Consider the following 19,897-nt stretch of genomic DNA (forward strand, 5'->3'; position numbering starts at 1 on the left):
GCTTGGGCAGCAAGAGAATGCAAAAACGAACGTCTCACCCTCATCAGTGCGGCCTAGCGCCAGTGTACGAGTTCGGGAACCGTAATGCGCTAACTGTGCGTGGCGTAGAAACGCGCTAAATGAGCCCGCGCAAGTAAGAAAGTAAAAAAAAAAACGGTATTCGCATGAGTACGCGGACAGTAGCATCATGCTTGTAAGAATAACAGTAACGAAAAAAATAAATTCGCACAGTCGATCAAGGGAAATACTTACGTGCGTGCAGAGACTGCTTCGCTGACCACTAAGCGCTTTTCACTCACGGTCAGTAGTGGTTTACTGTCATATGCATATGTATTTATTCGACAATTGTTAAGACTCGACATTACTTTATTATGAACATAGCACAGTGAGACGGTGTAAGGGAAACAAGAGAAAGAGCAGAGATGGCCCTAACGCTGCAATAGTATTGGCTTATTTCGCTTCAGAGATAACAAACCAGGTAAACAAACGTAAAAAATAGGTAAACAAATATATCTTTATAACAAGTCATGTTATAATCCCTATTGCGATTGACAGTATGTATAAATAAATAACTACTAAATACTAAAAATAAAAATCTAGCACCTGGGCTGTATCAGTTGCGCTGGCATCTGTGATCACTGTCGCGCGTCGGTTCGCTGCAGGTACCGCGCTGCTCGATCGCCACGCTTATGCTTTGACATTTGGTTATAAGCACACTGCACCGCACCAGATCCAATAAATTTTGCATGATTGAGCTGTTCAGTTGCGTCGGAAGCGTATGGAGTAACCACCGCACATCTACCAACCACTGACACGCGTCGTCGGGCCGCCGGCGCCTGGTTCTAAGCATTGCCCGACAGCTACGTACGCGCCTGCTTTCGCTAAATGAGGCAACCCTCAACCGCGAAACCTAATGGTGATCAGATTCAATCGACGATACGGTCACATGTGTCCAGAAATAACAATGAAATATACCGCTGATTAGCACGCCAGGTCTCGACGAAGCAGACGCGGCTGCCGCCGCTACCGACGACGAAACACCACATCCACTGGCTGGGCTTGCTGTTGCCATGGCACACCACACTGAGCGCTCACGCGAGCACGTGAAACATGTAACAAGTCAAGCCGCACAAGACAAGCGAAACGGAAGAAAACAATCGAAATAATGCGCGGCGAAGATCACAGAAGTGCAGCCGGCCTGCTCTCGCAAGGCGCACAGTCCAAAATGGTGGCATAACATGTTCTGACGCTAGACCTCGCCCCTGTCGGCCAATGGCGCTGCTCAAACGTCGGTTTGTGAAAAGGTCTATTGGACACTGTGCACGCCGTACCGTGGTGTTGTTCAGGAAGAACAGGCAGCGATCTTCGCGGCACGAGCACCCGGTTGGACCCGGCTCGCATGCGCCACGCGCACGAGGCAGCACTCGAGGAGAAAGAAGAAGACGGTTGGACGCCAGCTTTAGAACGCGACTGCCGGGCATTCTTCACGACCGCAGTGACTCTTAGTCGTGGGCACAGGTTCGCCCATAATAAATATCGTTGTTTTGTTAACCTGTGTACCTCAACATCGTTACAATATAATACGTTATTACTTAGCAAGTTTTGCCTAAAATAACAAATATATGCTGTGCTACTGACTCACTCATCGCCATTACCATCATTTTCAAAGTGCACTTCTCTTTCTCGTGTAGCAGCGCGCAGCACAAAGTGACACTTTGTGAGCCAAGTGCACTTGCTCAAAGTGACAATAAGTTTGCTAGTGTGACAGGGCTATAAGAGACCGGGAGTTCGCGGGTTCCATGCCCGCCCTCGCGAGTAACTCATTTTCCCCCTTGGTATTGCAATTTTCTTTCTTTTTCCTCTTTGGTTGGCGGTGCGGTCGGTTGTACCCCGGTGCCGCGGTGGAAGCCGCGGTGCCAGGCGCCGATGCGAAGCGGTGGTCGTTGGGGTGTTGCGGAGCGCAGCGTCGCAACACCCCAAATAAAGGAATACTGCTCCTGTCAGGTAGACTGCTCCCTCCCTGATAGCGAGATTATATTTGGATCATCAAAACAGTGATGCGTTTATTTAGGAATAGCATATATCCCGTAACAGCAGCCACAGTTGTGCCTACAAGTCAGGCAGGTGACAGTGGTCTGCCTTTTGCCGTCCTTGGGCTATTCCTAAATAAACGCATCACTGTTTTGATGAACGACCACCGCTTCGCGTCAGCGCCCGTCAGCGCGGCCACTGGGGCACAAACAGATCCGAGGCGCCGCCGTGGTTCACGCTCTCCCTTGCGGCGGCGCTGCAGACCGAGGGCGCCGCAGTCCGAGGGAGGCCCAGTCAGGGAAGTGCATGGTTGCCGCAATGGCAAAAGCTCAGAAGGTGGTATGGGACAACATGGAGCACGAAAATCTGGTCGTTATCCATGCTGGTCTCAACGATGTGCTGAAGGGAAGGAGCCAGAACCTAAACAGACAGTTAGAGGTTGGGTTGCGTAAACTCAGAGAAGCTTCTGCGAATGTGCATGTGACCATATGCACAATCCCAGAGGTCCAGGGCCAGGCTAGCGGGATGGAACGGAGTGTGGTTGAGGCTAACCGGGCCATTAGGGGTCTGAGCCGACCACTTGGGTATGGCGTAATGGACGTAAATCGGGAAGTGTACGAGTCTGGCTCCCACCCTTTTGCACAGGATGGCATTCACTACAGTGGTGCCACGGGCGAGAGGGTAGGTAGTAGGATAGGGCGCCAAGCTATGGCTTTTTTGGGGGGACCCAGAGCCCTAAGACCACCAGTGTAGACGAAGACGGACCCAGAGAGGCCCCAAGATTCAAGAAACGTAGAATCGGTAAGAGAAGAAATAGACGTAAGCACCAGGGGCAAGGTTATTCTGACATAGGGTACATTAACATGCAAGGTGGCAGGAATAGGCTGAAGTGGGAGGAGATAGACGAGCAACTAAGGCAGGAAAAGCTGATGGTATATGAGTTTGTGGAGACACGTGCATCTTAGGGACATGGAGCAACCAACCTGTAATCCTGACTATGCATGGGAATATTGCAATAGAACAGAGGGCAGCAGAAAAGGGGGTGGAATTGGTACATTCATTCGTAAAAGTATGAATTGGCAAAGGGTCAAACAGGAATGCAAAGAGCATTTATGGCTAAAAGGGAAAGTTGCAGGAGAGCAGATACTCCTTGGCTCTGTATACTTGTGGACAGGAGCAAATGCCAAAGAGGAAAACAAAAAAATGCTGGAATGCATATCAAGTGACATTAATGAGCTAGGTGGAGGGTGCGAGATTATTATACTAGGAGATATAAACGCACACATTGAAGACATGGACGGGTACACATACTCAACAGGCAACATGATGCTGGATATGTGTGAAATGCATGACTTAGTTGTATGCAACAGTACTGAGAAGTGTGAAGGGCACATAACATGGGAGGTAGGGAGCCTGCAGTCGACGATAGATTATGCACTAATGTCACATAGGATGTACGATAGGCTAAAGGTAATGAACATAGATTAATATGGCTCCAGAAGTCTAGGTAGTGATCACAAATGTATTAAGGGGAGTTTTAGAAGAGAAATGAAAGTTGGTAGGAGGCAAGATGAACAACCAGGTGGGATATTTTACTCGGAAAAGCAGCTTGAAATAGCAACCCAGCAAATTGAGGAAGTAAATTCAGAGGATACAAAAACAGAATGGACATATGCAAATTTAACAGGGCTATTTGAGCTAGAGCTTACTAAGGTACGAGTCAGGACAAAAGGGAACAGAAGACGTAAACCCAAGAGCTGGTGGGATGAGGAGGTTAAGAAGACCATAGAGAAACGTCAGGAAGCATCCAGGGAACACAGATATTCAAAGCAGCGGGGTGAACCAGAAACTGATGTAGGCAGAAAATGGAATAACCTTTTAAACTGTAGAAGGGAAGCATCCCATTTGATCAATGAAAAGATCAGAAGAAAGGGGAGCCAATGGTTGTCAGAAGTAAACAAAAAGGATAGAAAAGCAGCGAAGAAATATTGGAAACATCTAAACTCCTTGAGTAATAAGACTACCCTAGAGCAGAGGTTTATAGTTACAGCTCAAGGTGTTCGACTAGAGGGAGATGAGGCATCACGTGGACCGTCGAGCCCCCGGGCGCTGGCTGCGTTTGTTTACGATCACGCTCCATTGCCATTTTCGCCCGAGAAGCGTCTACCGACTGGCGAGGAGCACGACGATAGCGGCGAACACAGTCGGCGATCGTCTAATCTGATCAGTGGCGAAAGATAAACAAGTGCACGTGTTTCAAGCGGTGTAGGCGGCGCAACGGTCGAAAAAGGAGCGCGAAAGAGAGGAGAAACGAGGAGGAGGGAAGGCGGAGGAGGAGAGTGTCGCTACTTTTTATATATAGGGGTTTTAAATCCCTATATAAGAAAAGTACCGCCATCTACTCTTTCCTCCGCCGCCTCCTCTCCTAAAGCGCTTGCTTTTTTCTTTACTTTTTGCTTGCGAAAGTCAAGTCGACGGTGGCGCACCTAGAAAGTCCACGTCACTGATCTCCACTATAATTTGCTGGATGCCGCATCGCCGCTCACCGCGGCGGGAGCAAGTGAAGTGACCGGAAGTTAGGAGACGCCCGGCCGCTTGTCCCGGAAGGAGGTGTCTGCTGCCTTTACCAGTGCGCGTTTTAAGGGGATCAAGCTGCGTTAGAATGGTTTTTTTTTTCGTTCTTTTTTGCGCAATAATAGTTATTCTTTTTTTTTCTGTCAGGAACATGCCTTTTTGCCAGTCTGAGCCTGTATTCTTGTAATCTTATTTACTTAAAACAATGATATTGATGACCAGCGTTCGAGTGTCCATCATTCACGATAGCGACGCGATCGGCGCGGGATTCCAGCTTTGGAAAGCAGCTGCATAGAATTACGTGAAACATGGCATCACATTAGGAACTTTCGATTGCAGTAGAGATGTCTCAGGATCGATCGCGATTGGGCTCGCGCAAAACGGCCAACCACATTCGAGAAATTCGTTCCCGATCAGGCTTGAACGCGATCGAATATGCTCGGCTACTTATGCGCCAGCAAGGAAACATTTTCCATATTGGATATGTGCTCTAAATTCCGCTTTGCTGTTTTCAGACGGAGTTTATGTATGCTCGTGACTGATATAGCCAGTTTACAGTGCATGGCGTTATAACTCCTCTCTGATGTCCTTCCTTTAACACATAGCAAACACGGAGGGGTGAATAACAAAAAGTTTGATGAAGAAAACTCATGCGCATTTATTTCAAATCATAAGTTAACTCTATTAACGGTGCAAGGATATGGTACAAAGGATGCAGGCTAATGCACAAAACATCTTGTTTATTATATAAAAAAAGAAGCCGGCAGATCCCACGCCATGTGGCAATCGATGTTATGCGAAGCAGTGTGCGGGGAGCCTACAGATCATATGTTAACTCTATTAACGGTGCAAGGATATGATACAAAGGATGCAGGCTAATGCACAAAACATCTTGTTTATTATAAAAAAAGAAGCCGGCAGATCCCACGCCATGTGGCAATCGATGTTATGCGAAGCAGTGTGCGGGGAGCCTACAGCGTTAACGAAACTACCATGAGAGCACCAAGACGTAGGCGGCTCTTTCATGACCTACATGACACGCATGTCATGAGTCCTCGGGAGTCCCTTTAGCTACACCTAAGAGACCTTAAGGTGAAAGCTATAGTCATGCTCATGACTATGACTTCGGCCATCAAGCTTTAGCCTTTTCCTTCACTTAGTACCACATCCGAACCCATTCCGTTGGTTCTTGAGTGTTGATTTTTTTTCGCTGAGTCATTCTCATTTTTTATGAGTCACGGTCATGACTATGACTTCTACCACAATCCACTGATCTGTACTATAGGGGGAGATAAATTAAAGTGGAGATCAGTGCCACAATCCTTTAGTGTTTCCTTCACTTAGTGCCCACGTCCGAACCCATTCCAGTGGTTTTTGTGTGTTAATCTTTTTTCGCTGAGTCATCGTCATTTTTGCTGAGCCATGCTCATGGCTGACTTCTACCAGCACCCTTTAGTGTTTCCTTCACTTAGTACCTACGTCCGAACCCGTTTCAGTGGTTTTTGAGTGTTATTCTTTTCGCTGGGTCATTGTCATGACTTACATGACACGCATGTCATGACATTTGTGTCATGACCTATCACTTATGTTCGTCATACACTCCTGTCCTACTATGCCGATTTTACCGACCAAGTTAACGAAACGACCATGAGGGCACCAAAACGTAGGCGGCTGTTTCATGACCTACATGACACGCATGCCATGACATATCATTTATGTTTGTCATATAATCTTGTCATAGTATGCAAACTTTGGTACATACCAAGTTAACGAAACGACCATGAGAGCACAAAGACGTATGCAGCTAGATAGACAGATATATACTGTCAAAGTAGCAAATGTTCACCAAGGAATGCTTCGCATTAAAAAAAAAATTCTGGAATCTTCCTTTGTGCACACACTTCAGCAATGCTGATGACTACTGGTTGTGAAAAAGAATGTTAAAATGAATTGAATATCGTAGGGACAGCATCAGGTCATAGCCGCGTTCGTGCTCGCGTGCGGTCGAAGCACGACTCCGCGAAGTGGTCGCTACAAAGGCTGCTTCCCGGTGATGGCTTCCACTTGTCTCGCCTTAAGTTGGCAACCCATCGACTGCACAAATCTCTCCGAGACCACGGGAACCTCTGCATAAAATGAACCAACTTGTAGTGCCTGTGGTTTGCAGTGTTGGGATGCACGCCGAAATGCCAGCGGTACAGCCTTGGTTTTACGCAACGCACAATGCAAATTACACTGATTTGAAAAATGCTTACGCGTGAAACATTTTTCCAAAAGACTTCTCCGGCCTGCGTGTGCAATTCACGGCACAACAAGCAGGCATTTTTGGGCAGAAAAAGAAAACACGTCGAGCGCATGCGAGCTGCAAAGCGATGCGAAGCCGCAAACGGCCGACTTCCGGGACAAGGCCTATCACTTCCGGTAGCTTCAGTTGCGCGCGCTCGAAGCGCCATCCAGCCCCCTATAGTACAGATCAGTGGTCCACGTCGCCTTACTTAGCTTGCGGTGGCTGGTTGAAAATCGCAGCGGCGTGCAACGGAAGGATAAGAATACCGCTAAAACGGATCCTCAGCAAGGAAGAGTTGGCAGAGCGATGTCGTATGCATGCCGAAAGGGCTCGATAACGTTTTACTGCCACGCAGAAAGGTTTATCATGTGCCAATAAATACGTGCTCACCGTCAGGTGCGAGTAGCAAGGGCCTGAGCGATCGGCGGGCAGCCATCTTCTATTCCTTTCGGAACGGGGCAGTCTGTGGCTTTGTGAGGTCTCGTGACAGACAGGCAAAGTGGGCGTAGCCAGAAAACATTGGACCAATAGCAGAGGGCTAATGGTGAAAAGGCGTCGAATCAGGAATAATTATTTTTCTTTTGTGCGGTTTAATCAAGCATAATCAATGTGCAGACGTTATATCAGATGGGGAGCTATCGCGGTTTTCGCGACGTCATGTTACAGACAGGCGAAGTTGGGAGTGGCCCGAAACTGTTTTGACCAATCGTGGAGGCTGATTGCAGAAATTGGAATCAAAATAGTTTGGAATAATTTACGTTATAGCGCCTCTGACCGGCTGATTCTTTGAAGCCAGACCTTCCTCTGCGCCGCGTCTCGCTTCGCAGATGGAATCCGGAAGAGTTGCTTGCCGTCTGTTTCGCGTGTTCTGCACCCGAATGCCGCGCAACACGGCATCGCGAACACTACGCCTTAAAAGCGCAAAGGAGACGCGATGCGTGGTGCCTCCATACACCGCTCGCAATGGTCTGGCACCGCGATGGCGGCGGGAGCAAAAGACAAGCAAGAAAAAAAGCGCGCGAGAGCACGTGGCAGCATTCGGCCAATCGCAGGGCCGAGTGCCGAGAGAACGGGCAGGAGAGGAGGAAAGCGATGATCTGCAAAACATGGCGCTACTTTTTTTTTTTTTTATTGAGGGGTTTTAGGGCCCAGCTACAGTGTACTAGAAGGGGGCAGTGGGCTTACTCTCCGGCGGAGGCTATGCGATGCGGCGGCTCCACGAATGGCGCAAATATGAGCTTCTCCGATAGCCCGAGCGGCGGCGCTGGCGTCGGTTTCAATGGCTAAATGTAATGAGCATAGATGAATATAGCTCCAGAAGTCTAGGTAGTGATCACAAACGTATTAAGGTGAGTTTTAGAAGGGAAATGAAAGTAGGTAGGAGGCAAAATGAACAACCAGGTGGGATATTTTACTCGGAAAAGCAGCTTGAAATAGCAACCCAGCAAATTGAGGAAGTAAATTCAGAGGATACAAAAACAGAATGGACATATGCAAATTTAACAGGGCTATTTGAGCTAGAGCTTACTAAGGTACGAGTCAGGACAAAAGGGAACAGAAGACGTAAACCCAAGAGCTGGTGGGATGAGGAGGTTAAGAAGACCATAGAGAAACGTCAGGAAGCATCCAGGGAACACAGATATTCAAAGCAGCGGGGTGAACCAGAAGCTGATGTAGGCAGAAAATGGAATAACCTTTTAAACTGTAGAAGGGAAGCATCCCATTTGATCAATGAAAAGATCAGAAGAAAGGGGAGCCAATGGTTGTCAGAAGTAAACAAAAAGGATAGAAAAGCAGCGAAGAAATTTTGGAAACATCTAAACTCCTTGAGTAATAAGACTAGCCTAGAGCAGAGGTTTATAGTTACAGCTCAAGGTGTTCGACTAGAGGGAGATGAGGCAATGGAACATATAAGAACAATGATGACAGAAAAATTTAAAGAACGAAACATAGCATGTGCTCCATCAGGTGAGGATGGACTAGTCAGTGCAGTGGCTCCACTGGCACAAAGCGAGTGGGAAAGGGCAGACAAGAGGGTTCCTAGTAGCACGTCGACAGGTCCTGATGGCATCCCAATTATGTTGATAAAGACATTGGGCCCAAAATCTAAGAAAGCATTAAGAGAGGCAGTGAGCAAAATGATAATGGACGGTAAAGCCCCCGACGGGTGGAGACTGAGCAGGATGAGCGTGATATATAAGGGAAAGGGGGACAAAGCCGACATAAACAACTACCGTCCCATAACAGTGACGTCATTGGTTTACAGGGTGGTGATGCAGATTATAAAGGGCAGACTGCAGGCGTGGGTGGAGAGCGAGGAGGTGCTGGGGGAACTACAAAATGGGTTCCGGAAACAAAGAAGGTTAGAAGATAATCTGTTCTCATTGGCACAGTGTATTGAAATAGCAGAAAAGGAACACAGGCCCCTATGGCTTGCATTTCTGGATATCAAGGGAGCCTATGACAGTGTAATCCAAAAGGATTTGTGGGACATACTGGGCACTCTAGATGTGGAAGATGGAGTAAGAAATCTTTTAAAAGATATCTATAAAAGTAACAAGGTGCTTATAAAATGGGAAAGCAAGGTATCTGGGCCTATAGAGATACAGCAGGGGCTTAGGCAGGGGTGCCCTCTGTCACCTCTGTTGTTGATGCTGTATTTACAAGGATTAGAAAAAAATTAGAGAGGAGCGGACTTGGCTTCAACCTTTCCTATTTCAAGCAAGGAGAATGGATTAAACAGTCATTACCAGGACTGATGTATGCGGATGACATTGTACTTATGGCTGACAGCAAGGAAGACTTGTAGAGATTAATGGACACCTGTGGTAAAGAGGGAGATAGGTTAGGTTTGAAGTTTAGTAAAGAAAAATCGGCAGTCATGACTTTTAATGATAATCAGGGCAGCGAGCATAGGATACAGGAGGTTACGCTGGAGGCGGTGGATAAGTACAAATATCTTGGAGTGTGGATAAACAATGGGGCTGAGTACCTAACGGAACATGAAAAATATATGTGACGGCTAAAGGTAGCAGAAATGCAGCTGTGATGAAAAATAGGGCACTGTGGAATTACAATAGGTACGAAGTGGTGAGAGGGATTTGGAAAGGGGTGATGGTCCATAGTTTGACTTTCGGCAATGCGGTCCTGTGCATGAGATCAGAGGTTCGAGCAAGGTTGGAAGTTAAGCAGGGAGGGGTAGGTAGACTGGCTCTGGGAGCACACGGAAATACACCAAATCAGGGGGTATAGGGTGACATGGGATGGACGTCATTCGAGGGCCGGGAAGCCAGCAGCAAGATAGGCTGCAGCGCGGCCTGCTCCTTATAGAATTTGTCGAATGATCAAATACACGAATAATAACTGCATTGCCAATGCCATTTTATATTAGATGCTGCAGACCAATTATTGAACGCTACGCACTGTCAAGTAAAATAGGTATTTTATCATAAAAGATTATATTCGTATGTGCCAAACATTGTGGCAGAAACAACTGATACCAATGCTGCCGCATTTTTTTGTCCATTTACTAAGTAAAGAAAATATCACACGAACCTTAGCACTATATCAGTTCGAAACCAGCAAGGCAGTGCAAGCAGCTGATATGAAAAAACGTAAAGGCCACGAAATGAATAAGTTGAGGACAAAAATTTAAAAAATCTTTGTCATTGAAGAACCTTGTTTACATTTTTGCACGTATGCAACGGCCAGGAAAAAACCTCAATGACACTGTCCTTAGTTGCAATAGATTGCGCAGGAGCAGCAGTTACCGGTCGTGTATTGTGAGTAATTGAACCGAAATTATAGTCGCAACAGTGAGTACATATAAAAGCAGGAGTTCTGCAAAATATACATTAGAATTGCGAAGATAGAATGGAATATACAAATACCAGATAAAACTCGCTAAAGGACAAAAAAGAGTGGCTGGAAACAAAGTTCACTGCTTGTATACACAAAACCTCGCAACAAGATATTTAAATATACGTCTAACTCTCCATTAAATCTATGTATTTAAGCAAACGTCACTGTATATAATGCGTCAAACAAGACAAATAAACATGTTGCGCAGTCACAGATAGTAAACTTTGCGCACAGAAAGACAGATGATGTAGGCAAGAACAAAACTATGCTCGCAGAAATCGTGATATGTACTCGGGTCATGCGGCGGTCGCGACAGCGCCGTAAGGGTAGAATAATAGATGAATAATGCAGAAATCAGTACGAAGATGTGTAATTTAACTGCCTGCACAGCGGCAAAATTATTCTGCACCCAAAATTAAAGGAGGGTATTGCTTCGTTTGAAGAAATAAATAAAAGCAGGTAGCTAAAACGATAATGCGGCAAGTTGAACTACACAATATCCGAGTGTGTTTTTGGCAAACGCCGCGTGGGCAGGGCTTTCAATGAGGAAGGTTGGTCAAAATTGGTTATTGATGTCCTCGTAATTTTCGTATTCGCATGATAATTTTGATCATGATGCTAACTGCTAGAATAAACTGCTAGAATAAACGGAATGCGGTCTTATAAGCTAACGAACAGTCATACGTTTTCATAATTACGAGCTTATGGACTTGAAGGAACAGAGCTCTTTAATTGCATTGATTTTTGTTGCTTCGCTATCTAAAGGACAAACTTCTCTCGGCGGGGAAGTTGAGCGAAGTGGTCAATGACTTCGGACACGTTGATGCGGACGTCTCTGTGGGTGTATAGAAGCGCCAGCCTAACCATGCGTTCCACAGACATTGTAGAGCGCAAGTAGTTTTTTTAGTAAACTCTTGTTAAAAAATATTCTCTCTGCGTTGGCAGTGGTCACTGGAAGGGTGGCTAGAATCTGCAGCAGTTTGTACACATTTATATAGAACCTGCAGTCACAATGAGAGAGAGCATCTATTCCGCTGCTAAAACCTTATATCCTCCCTCGATGTCGTTGGCATCCATGTTAAGGTACGTTGCACAAACAGTAGGCTGTTGGATTCCAGTGATCTCCGTCGTTTCGTCAGGAAGCATGGAGAAGCAGCCGGCTTTTGCAACTAGGCTTTCTTTGATAACTTTACAACAAATTTCTATAATTTGGTTTTGTGCATCTGGGCTTAAATACAAGGCATTACCGGGGCCACTTTCCAAATGGTTCTTCAGATATGTATCTCCACAATCAGCTCGCATGCGAAGAAGCGCTCTGAAAATACCTGTATTTTCAGCGGGGGCTATGCTTAAATCCATAGGGCCGCTGTCCCTGTAGCCACGGAGAGCCATACTTTGTCGCCCGCAAAAAAGGATTTCCTCAATAATAGGTAATTTACTTTCTTCTGTTTTCAAATAATTTACTTTGCCTGATTTGGTCCAGCTGATCGATCACATTGGGCACGCTTTCTGAAAATGTTTGGAGAAAATTATCAGCTGCTAGCTCACAGTCACCGTGATATTTAGTATTGTCGTGTGTGTGGAACATTGCGAGCGCGTGCGTTCATTTCTGGAACGGCTTGGACACGAGGGCTCCAGTGCACGCATGTTGGCCAAGTTTATAAGAGCATTAACCCCATAAAGTTCCAGAATTGAAAGTATTTTAAAGCACGCCTTTGGAAATGTCAGTGCACCTTTCGCGTCAAAAGTTTATGAGAACTGTATACCCGTAAAGTTTCGTAATTGAAATCCATGCGCTCCATAGATTCCGCTGCGAGATGCCGCAACGCGCCCGCTCGCTATCGAAAAGCCCTTGAAAGTTTGTGCGTGAATGGGGCTCCTTGCGTTACGTGACTGCAGGTGCAAGGGCGATGCCACGAAATCCAGCCCGAGTTCGCAATGATAGTGCCGAAATGTCTTTTCGACCGTGAAAAAGACATTGTAGACAGAACCCAGAATGATTCCGGCGTCGATGGCAGTTTTGGTCGGCGGTGCATGCCGGCATGCATCAGCCCCCCCCCCCCCCCCTCATCACCCCCCCCCCCCCGGCTACGCCCGTGATTGGCTACCCCCGTAGAAAAAAAATCATCGTTCTGATGACAGAGGCTTGGCAAACGGCGATAAAAAAAAAGAAAAAAAAAGAAAAAGAAAAAAAAAAACGAACTGAGCAGTCTTGTCAGTCTTAATACTACGGCTTCATAAGAAGCACGTGAACGACCTCGGGTAAATGGCGTTGGCGCTTTGAACAGTGAGAGCCGTCTGGAACGACTTCGTAGTTGACGTCACTGATGCGGCGGATAACTATGTAGGGCCCGAAGTATATGCGCAGGAGCTTTTTAGAGAGCCCACGGCGACGAATAGGTCTCCAGGCCCACACTTTGTCGCCGATGTTTCATTTTACGGGTCTGTGCCGAAGATCGTTGCGTCTGGCGTTACAGTCCTGTTGTTCGTGGATTCGCCCACGCGCAAGCTGCCTAGCTGCTTCTGCTCGTTGTGTGATCTCTTCAGCACCCGTCTCGCTGTCATAAAATTCATGCGGGAGCATTGCGTCTTATGCTGTCGTAACCTCACGGCCATCCACGAGGCTGAAGGGTGTCTGGTGAGCGGTCTCTTGACGATCCGTATTGTACGCGAAGGTGACATAAGGTAAAACCTCGTCCCAGTTCTTGTGCTCTGCATCGACGTACATGCTTATCATGTCTGCGAGTGTCCTGTTTAGTCGTTCCGTCAGCCCGTTTGTTTTAGGGTGATAGGCTTCCGGTGGGCGGTACCACATAAACGTAGAACGATGTCCGAAAATTTGAGGACGCTTAAGCCAGGCGGTGGACAGTGGGGCTCGTTTCGGTATGGGCAATAAGCGTCGCCATGACACTGGTAGCCAAAGGAAAATTCAGTAACTTTTGCATATGTGGCTCTATCTTTCAACCTGCATAGCAATAAAGTCATGAAATTACATGTAGAAATAATATGTGTTTTATCTATGTTCTTATTTAGCATGCTATAAATTTATTTAGTCGCTTCACTTGTTGCGCCAATGGGCGGCGCTTTCGCTCTTATCGCTTCGGCTGCCATTCCGTTCGTCTGCTCCTGTCGCTTTCTGCAACTCTGCACAGGTGCACGACCTTCCAACGAATTCTCGTGGCATCATTTTACAGAAAAGGCAGCAGCGGAGATGTTTCGGACATCCTCACTCGAATTTGAACAGCCAACAGGATAGGGACTGGCGTCGTATTCAGACGAATACATACCCCAACCTGCACCACCTACACAGAATACACCCCATGAGCTTCATTGACGAGTGCCCGTGGTGCACAGAAATACCCACACTAAAACACACCACATGCGAGTGTCCTACGAGGCCTCCGCACATAGACAGCCCAATAATACTGAAACATCCACTCACGAGGAATAGGCAGTGGGAGGCATGGCTTGCGGACGAGGGCCGGGAGAGCCAATTGGCTCTTCTGGACCAAGCCCAGCGAGCCACTCGTACGTGCCAGTGGAGCCCTGGAATAGGGGCCCCAATCAGCGATCCTTCTGTTATTTATTTATTTTCAATGAAGTTTTCACTCACTCACTCACTCACTCACTCACTCACTCACTCACTCACTCACTCACTCACTCACTCACTCACTCACTCACTCACTCACTCACTCACTCACTCACTCACTCACTCACTCACTCACTCACTCACTCACCAGGTGCACGCCTTTGCATTCTACTGTGCACTGCAACATTTTGTTTCTGTGTCGATCAGTGGCTTCAGCGATGTATTAAAAACAGAAGAAAGACCACAAGACGTTCTGCGCGGCTCTGTGGTGGGCCAACAAGGGAAGGGACAGCAGGGCCACTTTTTTCCGCTTCCAAGAGAATACACGTTAAGCAAGGTAAATTTTTATGCAGTTGTTATAGCGAATAGCCGCTAACCATAGAGTAAGATATACAAGGATAAGAGAGGACACTTCCATAGGCCCCTGCGGCTGATGATGATGATCATGATTTATTGGCATCCCTTTTGAAACGGGGCGGCGACAAATATTCACCTAGCCTGCTTGATTTATTCAGGTATACTATACATGTTCTTTATCTAGCATTTTTGTATACCTCTCATTATTATTTTTCTCCTGATTTGGGTTCGCAGCTGATGATGATGATGATGATTTTTTGGCATCCCCTTTGAAACGGGGCGGCAACAAATAGTCACCTAGCCTGCTTGATTTAATCAGGTATACTATACATGTTCTTTATCTAGCATTTTTGTATACCTCTCATTATTTTTCTTTTTCAAAAATTTACCTTGTACCGCTGCCTATGATTTTAAGAGATCAGGTCGTATCCATCTTTTCCCTGCTTTTTTTCCACCAGTACTCTAATCGTCTCTTGCTGATCTCTACGGCTGATCTGTTTATGTTTCCTTCCACTTTAAACCCAAGCGCTTCTGGGAGTTGCACGTTACCTACGGTTCTCGCTGGGTGGATCCCGTCGCATTCCATTAGGATGTGCTGAGTGGTCTCTGGATATTTACTGCTGATTTGGGTTCGCAGCGCACCTAGCGGGTTTGTGGAATCTACATAGACTCAGAGATTGGGACCACAGGTAAACTAATCTCGAAGGCTATCTCCTGGCGATTAGAAACATTACACGGCCTCCAAGATTGCTTCCGTACGAGTGCTCGTCCCGGATGCTATGGTATTTTGATTTTTTAACGCGTCGCTTGCATGCATCGAGTAGCTTCGTGCAAGCTGTACCGCCAGAGCAGCAAGCAGACCATGCCACTGTGTTTATGCAGACATTTTAAATTAACATGACAAGTGTTAGAAGAGACGAAACTTTATGTGCAAGTCATATTTAATCACATGCACACTTTTTTTTCGCTACGTTCGATGAACGCAAGCACAAAAATATGGGTGCACTTTGTGCAAGAACACAAAAAACCTCTCTGCGCCGAACAGCACAGTGCGACAAATGTTAACTTACGGCTGAAGTGACAAATACATAAGCAATTTGCAAAGTAATGAAGGGAAAGAAGAACGTAATGAAGGCGTTCTTACCAAGTAATAGCCAAGCAGACAGAGGTTCAGGCAGACGAACCCAGCGAAGACCACGGAGACGTTATCGTACATCTTTTATAGCGTCGCCTTGCCTCATCACACCATGGCCGGTATTTTGTAGCGATGCGTTATGCTTTATTCTATACTAGTCTTATCCACCGCTGACGGACGGCTAGTTACGTTGATAACGTCGACGTCTACAGCCACATAGACAAGTAGACGTATAGTGCACTAGAAATGTTACTACAGTAGATAACTAGTACGCGCGTTCCCTTGGAGACAGGGAGTGTTGTATTTCCCTCTAGCGGGCGGCGTGAAGCCGCGTAGCTCTGTCGCTTTTAGGCTGGAGTGACCACTCTTGTAATCCGTGTGTTACTCTGTGCGCTAACCTTATCGAAACGGCTGTACGACGAAAGGAAGGGTATTCAGCACGCGGTATATTTATCTGTGGTGTGTAAATACATTGAAGTTACCCATCGACAGCAGCTTCTGAGACGAGTGAGGGCTAGCTGACCCGTTTACGGAAATTTCGTTTCGTTATATCTCGGTGACTGTTGTTCGCTTTATGGAATAAAAAACTGATAACTTATCTTTGCTGAAGATCCTTGAATGCTTGCTGCACGGAGGAAGGGGGTTAAGTTAGAGACTTGCCTCTTCTTGGTTAGACATTGCAAGTCGGATAGAGCGTCACAAGGTGCCGAAACCGATTGAAGGAGCGCTGCGCTAATGCAGAAACCATTGCAAGCGCTCTTCGCGTTTCTGCTACGGCGCCGGGCGCATTTTACGTTGCGCAGCGAAACCTGTCTCGAAAAAAAAAATACGCCTGCTTGTGTGTTCTTTATCGAATGCGCCGTGAGAACTAACCAGGCGAGCAGATTTTGTTCAGAACGAGCGAATTTACCTTTGTGTGAAGTCACGCTGGCGCGCAATACGTACGGAGGTGCTTACGCCGGCGCTGAGCGAACTATACGCGCTCCGGTGTTCCAACAAAGTATTGCTCCTCCTGTGCGAAACCAATTCTTTTAGAGTAGGATATGCTCATAGACCGTTGACCAGTGGCTTACAACTTCTGGAAGATCGTCGTCCAGTAATAGGCATTCTGCAGAACTAGGAAGGCAAGGAGTATACAAAAAGGTTTAATAAACTAATCCGCCAGTCCCTTATTGACAAGTGAGTAGGAAATTCAGTGATCAATGCAATTTATCTGTAAGAAACTGATCAGTGTTTTCAGACAGCTCTTGAGAAAGCAACATTACCAAACCTGTTATTTCAATATAGTAGGGGCTAAAATAAGAATTTGGATGGTTAAAATTTTATGTCATCATCATCATATCATCATCATCATCATCATCATGATCATCATCATCAGCCTATATTTTATGTCCACTGCAGGACGAAGGCCTCTCCCTGCGATCTCCGATTACCCCTGTCTTGCGCTAGCGTATACCAACTTGCGCCTGCAAATTTCCTAACTTCATCATCCCATCTGGTTTTCTGCCGACCTCGACTGCGCTTCCCTTCTCTTGGTATCCATTCTGTAACCCTAATGGTCCATCGGTTATCCATCCTACGCATTGCATGGCCTGCCCAGCTCCATTTCTTCCGCTTAAAGTCAACTAGAATATCGGCTATCCCCGTTTGTTCTCTGATCCACACCGCTCTCTTCCTGTCTCTTAACGTTAGTCCCAAGATTTTTCGTTCCATCGCTATTTGTGCGGTCCTTAACTTGTTCTCGAGCTTCTTTGTTAACCTCCAAGTTTCTGCCCCATATGATAACACCGGTAGAATGCAATGCCATATTTTAGCATAAATCCCACAACAAAATATAAAAGGTGGTTGATCCCTCTTATATAGGAATCGGTATAGAACACGAAAGTGAAACGTGTCTTCACAGAAGTAGTGTAATGTTTATTGCACATTGATTTATAATGTCTATTGGTGTTTTGTGGCTAAAGCGCCCTTAGGCGTTGATGCACCCACGCTGACGCCTGGTGGCACGTCTCCTCCATCACGACTACCAACGTCGATGACCATGAGCAACCGTCGTGCATATGGAAGCTGCACTACGCTGCACACGCTAGCACAACGCGAAAGACGAAGCACGTAACTGACACACTAATACAACGCGCAAGACAAAGCACGTAACTGAATCGTCACCGAGTCAAATCAGCGCGTACAGCGCGTCGTAATTGCAGCCTCCGCGATCAACTTCAGAAACATTTTCAGAGCTAATTGCGGAGGCCACGCTCCGCTGTGCTGAGTACGGTGAACGCCACCTAGGTGGCGTTGGTAGTGCTTCTTGATGCCAGCGTCCCTTCGAATGCTGGCATCGAGGCGTCGTAGTGCTGAGGCGCTGGCCATCGAGGCACCCTAGTGCTGAGACCACCGAAGCGTTCACTGTCGGTGCGCGTTAGTGTCATAATGCAGTACTTCTCTTTTCTGCTCGTAGGCGGCGGCACCGCCCCGAGCAAGAGCGCGGGTACACGGAGGAGTGTTAAGCCCAGACCACACGTACGCTTGCGGACGCGCGTAAGCTGGCGTCTACGCGCCTTGCGGTTGCCGCGCCTCTGTGAACCACGAACCTCTCTTCAACGTCTATAATTGATCCAAACGTCAACGTCTTGAGGTGACGTACATACTACGTCTCGAGTACGTACCTTTTTTATTAGGAAATGCATGGATGTCTATAAGATGTACCATCTACATGAATGTTAGACTACCAGATAACCTACTATGGATGTACATAGGATATTATTCAGGCACCATAAAATAATTGGTACACATAGCACTTGAACCATACCTCCTACGTTTCGAAGGCGTGCAGGATGTATGTATGAATGTATGTATGTATGCACTTACGTGGTGTGTAGTGTGTAGTGTTACGTGGTGTGTATTGGGTTATTATTATTATTATTATTATTATTATTATTATTATTATTATTATTATTATTATTATTATTATTATTATTATTATTTACTCACCCGAAGTTAGGGATATGACATTACCGATAGATTTACCCCGACATTAGGAAGTGCTATGAATGCCTGAGATGTTTCAGTAATTAAGAACTACATTGAAATCTCGGGCAGCAAAAAAATATGGAGGTCGCTTAAGCTTCACCGTTAAGAGTGGAACGCGATAGAGTTATCGGGCCCCGTTAGCATCGCATTTTTCTTTATGACTAGGCTTCACTGCAACACAGAATGTTGGAAATCCAGCTTAAAGACCAAACTTACACCAATCCCCTTAAAGTGGGCTTCACTTTTAAACAGAAATGGATTGCTGGGACACGGCCGCTGGATTAAAAAAAAAAAAAAAAAAAAAAAAAAAAAAAAAAAAAGGTGCGGCCTGCCGCTTGCATCGACAACGGTGTGATCCGCCGCGGCGCCACACGTCGGGGGCTGTTGTCTGGCATCGGCATAGCAAATGCGTCAGGAACGCGCTTGGAACGCCGTCGCGCGTGCCAGCCGACGGCGCGTTCCATCGCCGATGACTAGCGCCGTTCGGCCCAACCAAGCGGCCTACAATGCAACTACGGCTGTCACATTCGCTCCCATTGCAACGCGCCCGACGCGGCAGGCCGCACCTTTTTTTTTTTTTTTTTTTTTTTTTTTTTTTTTTTTTTTTTTTATACAGCGACCGTGGCTGGGAAGACGTTCTTACAGGGGCAATATAAGTCGTCTTATATTAAAATGTGAAGGCCCTGGGACCTTTTTAATTATTTTAATAATTGTTTGCTATTGCCCCGATGCGCGCAAGTGTCCAAAACGCATTAGGCAGGCTAAGTCCCAATTTGACCTTGTCGAGGATGCGAGCGACATCTGGATAGTATTTTCGCACTTAAACTACCCGAGCGCACCACTGTTGGTATGGTAGAAATGCTGGAAAAGGGGTTTGTGTTTGCGTTTCCTCGTAACAGAATTGTTTTCTCGTACATTCAAATTACAGTCCGATGCCACCATGGCTGTAGGCTGTGGTTTTTCTGACGGATTTTACTGTGAGAAATGCAACTTTTTGTTCACTAACTCCTTGCGCCACACGGAGGGCCTGCGC

Source organism: Dermacentor silvarum, chromosome 5 (genome assembly GCF_013339745.2).
Source record: "Dermacentor silvarum isolate Dsil-2018 chromosome 5, BIME_Dsil_1.4, whole genome shotgun sequence".
NCBI classification, from domain to species: Eukaryota; Metazoa; Arthropoda; class Arachnida; order Ixodida; family Ixodidae; genus Dermacentor; species Dermacentor silvarum.